The following is a 6,075-nucleotide window of genomic DNA, read 5'->3' on the forward strand; positions in this document are numbered from 1 at the left end:
CTCGCGATGCTCTTGACGGGGGGTTGGATCGGCGCGAGGTTCCATGCGCGTAGAAAGAACCGCACCACCGCGGCACCCGTCCACACGCAGCACAGGCCGCCACATGCGGCTGGCGGCATGCGACGACTCGCGCGCGATTTTTATGCTTTTGCGTTCGGCATTTCCGCTCCCGTTCGGGAGAGGAAATATTTCCCCGCTCGCGATATTGACATCATGAACCTTGCCTCTTAAGACTCCGCGGAAATCTTCTGATTCGAAGGAAATCGTGAATTGTCATGATTTTTAATTGGAAATTGTTTCGCAAAGAACTTTCGAGTTTTTTTCTACTTTTCGCTGTAGCGGAGATTATCTAACGATAAAAATACTTGGGAAATTTTCGAGAGAAATACGGAATTTCTTCCTAATTTCCTGCTTTATTGTCATCTCTAGAACTTTATTTATGTCTTTTGCTAATTATTTTTATGTTATAAATAAATAAACATCATAAATTATGGTCTTGTAATGTGATTTTTTTATCGTTGTATTTATATTTATAACGTTATCTCATTATTTGTTACATAATGTGTGTGTGTGTGTATATATATATATAGCGAATAAATATTTTATAATTATATATAACTATATACGTATTTTATGTTACGTACGTATGTTTATAACATTGAATATAATCATGCCTTCGAATGGATGAGTACGTAGTATTGGAGTGGCTTTTGAGTGCATTAATGAGAGAAGAGGGTGTGCGTAATTTACTGACGAAGAGAACAGGTAAAGAGGGAGAACAAAGGGGAGACCTGTAATAGGCAACAGGCGTACTACATACCTACCCGATATATGCTGGGGTGTCTCAGCGCAATTTAATTTGTCGTTTAAGTACGCGTATTACATTGTGGTGCTCATTGCAACGCGATAGTTAATGGCGCAATGTTTCGATATGTTTTGTTAACGCATTTTCTCGACCAATTTTCTCGTAACGGGCAACGCATTGTTATTGTCAATTATTGTAAATAAATAATAGCGTATTAATTTATTTGTGCAAACGCGTAATAAATTAATTACGTTCAAGTAAAATGGGAGCTTAATACGACTCTCGAATAGCAATACATTTAAATAGCTGTATAAATATCTTTTTCTCCCACGCGCGTACGAGATTAATTATCATTTATTCATTTATATTTAAGGTAGTATGTCGCTGTACAATGTGTGATTTTCGAAGTTGTCTTTGCATACGGCACACATTCGATAAGCACGTGCGGAGTTGTTGGTCTAGAAGAAATCCGATTCGACGCGAATGTTTTGTTCACTGCATCGAACGTGAGCAATCGGACAAAAAAAATGTGTCATTTGAAATATTGCCATTTTATACGCGCGTCGAATCGCACATCAGGTAAATCGCGATTGTGTAAAAAAAAAAAAACGAACATCCCTCGTACGATTCTAAAAGGATTTAAGAAAGAAACTGTCAGATTTTTAAAAAAGTGAATTGCATAAAAAAAGTTACCTTCAGTTTCCAGTATTTATACGGTCGTGCAAAAAAGATTTTATCGTACCGCAATTCCTTCGGTTAGCGAGCGTGTCGGGACGTCGTAGCCGGCGTTGACGTGGGCGTCGCGACGTCGCGTTTCTCCTCGGCAGTTTCATAACGCGGAAGAGAACCGCGCGATTCGCTTCCGCCTGATGCGAATCGCGCTCCGCACGCGTTCCCGCGCGGAGTCAGCCACGACGAGAGGAAAAAGGGAGAAATACAGAGAGAGAGAGAGAGAGAGAGAGAGAGAGAGAGAGGAGAAGCACATCATCCCCCGAGTGTGTACGCATGTAAATGACAGTAGAGGGGTGTGCGAGTCGGCAACGGGTGATGATGAGCAAGAGGAAGAGAGAGAGAGAGAGAGAGGATGACAGAGAGAATCGGAGTGAGCACGCGAAGCGAAGGAGGGTGGCAGCAGCGAGATAGACAGCGGGAGAGCGAGACGGAGACGTGTTGTAGGCAGTAGTCGCGTTACTTCCGGTCGAGCGGGCGCTGCGCCTGGCAGCTGCGGAGTTTGCAGGAGGCTGGGGGGGTTGCTGTTGCACATCCACGCGCCCCTTTTGCGTGCCCATCCGTCCACCGCCTCTTCCCTCCCCCCTGATCACCCTTCCACTCCCTCGCCTATCCGAGTCTCAGCCACGGTCCCCGCGCCGTGCGTTCTTTTTTATCGTGCCGTATCGTCACATCGGTTCATTCTCTAATTCGATTAGTTTAAATGGCATTAAAACAATCCTGTTGCGAGTCCGCCTGACGCGCTCTCTCGAGCGCGAGCCAGCGTGCTCACAGCTGTTCGCTTTCCTGACCGGAGTGTCCCTCGCGAGACGAATCTCGGTTCTCCGCTCCCCCCATTTTTATAATCTTGATTTCAAGCATTGATACGAGCCATTTTCTGGCGAAACTTCAGTGATTCGCAAATTATTGGTGCAATGACGTCCTTCTTGTACACTCCTCGCCGATTCGACATTTTTCATACGGTACTTCATATCCGTTTTTTATAATCTTGCAATTCCAAGCATTGAGATGAGCCCATTTTCTGGCGAAACTCCGAATAATTCGTAATTATTGTTGCAAGAACGTCTCTCTTGTGTTTCTTGCTGATTTTTTTATACACCAAATTCAAGACTTCAGTTTCGATCTCTTTACTAAAATTCAAGTAAATTTACGTTCACGTCTCGGAAATGCAAAAGAACGTTGAAAGTACGTTGTAAATACGTAGAAACGTACTAAAAGAATTCAGAGTATCCATTCTGGATACCGATTGTCTATTCTGGAGCCGCCAAAAACCACCAAATGGAAAAATAGAAAGAAAAAAAAAAAAAAAAAAATAGGAGCGCGGCGGACAAAGTGTAGAGCGACGGACCGACATATATCCTCCGTCGCGTCAAAGGCAATACGCAGCGTATCGCCGAATCGCCGGGTCAGAGGCCATTAGGTCCGTGAGTTATGAGACAAGTTCTAATACTCCAATAATCCGGCTGTCGATCGCTTAGCTCGCCTGCCATATATATACGAAACGCGCGTGTGCGTGCGTGGGCACGCGCGCGACCCAAACTTTATTCGAGCCGATCAGCCGCACGCCTCCCTTCCATCTCACCGTCTCCCCCGAATCTTTTTCCCTTCCTACCGGCCCTCGGTTTGCCCCGCGCGTCCCTTTGAACTCCTCCGACTCACTGTTCGGGGGTGGTATCGTCGCCGCGAAAAACCTTTTCCCGGCCCGGCTCCGCCAAGTCAGTGTGAAATTCGGCAGCCCTTATTAAAGCTCGCAACCACCCTCCTGACGCCCCGACACCGTCGTCCTTCCCAATGAGCACGAACAACACCCGGATCATCGGTCTTCTCGCGATATTATCCCACTAGGCATTACGTCAGATGTGTGTAATCCGTTTGAATAAAATGTGGAATGCAATTCCTTTTTGTTTTAAACACTAACAGAATTAGATATCTCTTGTACTCTAAATTTCTTGCAGTGAAATCTCACTCCAAGAGAGTGAAAATACAACCACCCTTGAAAAAAAATAAAAATATTTCACTTTTTGAAAAAAAAAGTGAAAAATCTTTACTCTTTTTAGAGTAAAATCTCACTTTTTTGGAGTAAAAATTTGAAGTGAACATTCACTCTTAAAAGAATAAAAATGGTCACTTTCTCTCAAGAAATATTTTCACTTTTTTTCAAGGATGATTGTATTTTTACTTCCTTGGCGAGCGAGATTTCACTGAAATTTAGAGTGTAGATAAAGACTCTTGGAATATTTACTTATATATCTTAAATGTCACGTTCAGCGAATTTCTGTTTCAAATATACATTTTTTCTAGATTATTTTATACCTAATATTTTTCTATCTTACATGCGGATCATGAAATATATACTTGTAATATTTCACGAGATTGCCCTTACGTATGACATCATTGTTATTACGTAGTCGCACTATTATCAACTCGCTGACTCATCCCCTTTCCGCCATACATTCGCGGCATTCGCAAACGACGCATTCTCGACGACGATGACCAAGTCGGGGTCGCGCGCGAGAGCTGTGTAACTAAATTTAAAATTTTTACTTACTTCCAGACTACTGCACACCCCTCGGCCTCCATCATTACTTGCTGCAATCAGCGAATCCCCGCTCTATCCGCCCCCTCCCCTTGCCACAACGCTGTAGCGTCCCGCTTTTCCCTCTTGCGATCTTCCGCCGCCTTGCGCGACCGCCCGTAACCGGATTAACTGCAGCTATTTGATAAACGGCCGATACTACGACCGGGGAGCCGAACGGGGGGCACATTCGAACACTTCGCACGAATTTTTCACGAACAAGGCACGTGGGAACGCGCGGATCTCGCTGATTTCGCGAATCAGCGCGTGCTGACAGCTGAGAGACTTAGGTAAACTTCCTATTGTTGGAAATGCGCGTGCCTCGAAAGCCAAGTTCGCTTTACCAAAAATTGAACGTACAGCCGTACCTGCAAGATGCCCGGAAATAAACAGATATATTTGGAGAGCGATTTTTATTATTTATTATTTATGGCGGCGCGTAATCAGCTGTAAAACCGCGAAGACAGCAAGTGATTTTCAATGATAATGTAGTATGATCAATACATTAGTAGTATAACATGAAGAAATAAAATATTAAGGTATGATAAAAAAAAAACAAGTAACCGAATTGATGAAAACGCTTGCGGCGGAGGAAGATCTATATACGAAAAGAACGATTTTATTGGAGTATCTAATTATATTGGACGCTCAAGCATGATGTTGCTAAAAATTCGTATTAGATATTCTAGCAACCATTTTGAGTGTCCTTCATAATTATTTTAATGGTCCAACAAATTATTTTTAAAACTTGAAATAACGAAGCGCCTTATCGATCCGAGTGTTAAGATGTTGAACTACTATATATTGATATACATTCATTTTAAATTGAATTAATGAAATTATTTTTAGATCTGTACTTAGATAAATTTTTAAATCGTTTAATAAAACTGTTCTTTCCGTGCAGGTTCAAATAGCGTCCGAGATATTTTTCGCAAAATAAATTCTTTGTACTATTTGAAGTTATTCGAATTATTATTAAATTGACGATTGATTTAATCACGTTATTTTTAACTTTACGTAGTTTATGATTGCATTTCAAGTCCAACAAGCCGAAAGTTGCATATAAACATTATCAGGCATCGAAATTTATTTCAACCAGCAATAAGATTTTCACTTATTTGAAAAAATATGAATATCATTGAAAACTTATAAGATAATAAAAATAACATGATTCGCGTAGTTATTACGAATGTTATTATTCATGGCGCGCCAATTGTAAAACTGCATGATTTCCAACGACGACGTAATATGTAACATATACGTTAAGAATAGAATTAAAAAAATAAAATATTGGAGTATGATACAAAATATACGAGTATACATTGATACTCGCGAGATGATAAAATGACATTTTGAGTTTCGCCTCGTTACTGCGATTAAGCCGGTCACGAATGCCGTAACGATTTTTCCAACGAGCCGGGAAATCGTACAGGCGCTTCGTCACGCTCGATCGACAACCGTCAGAGCGATTTCCTTCCGACGGACGCTGTGGAGTATGCAGATCGACTTTTTCCGCGCAGCGGATACAACGATGGTGAAGATACGCCGTCGTGAAGGAGAAGAGAATTATTCTGCGAACGTTCTCGATTACCATACGCGTAACCGGAGGTTTTTGCATTTATGCCAGGCCGTGTAACGAGCTCATAAAATGCACTTTTCACGGTGCGCGGTCATTCTTCATTTTTGAAATACGAATATTACTTTCACGAGCGCCGCATTCGATAATAAGCCAACAATTCATACGGCAATTTGCGCTTCTCATTTTGCACGCATTTTAATCTAAAGAGCATTTCGTAGAATTGTTTTATATGAGCGATCCCGATTTGCGTATACAGTATCCTTCCATCCACCAGATCAGCCCCAGCGGCCATTCGGCTTTTTTTCCCTCGTAATACGATTTATAGCGGGTGATATTATTACGTTCCATTTATACGAAAATTATTAATTTTTCCATGCTTTACGGCTT

The sequence above is a fragment of the Trachymyrmex septentrionalis genome, unplaced genomic scaffold, assembly GCF_001594115.1.
Source record: "Trachymyrmex septentrionalis isolate Tsep2-gDNA-1 unplaced genomic scaffold, Tsep1.0 scaffold211, whole genome shotgun sequence".
NCBI classification, from domain to species: Eukaryota; Metazoa; Arthropoda; class Insecta; order Hymenoptera; family Formicidae; genus Trachymyrmex; species Trachymyrmex septentrionalis.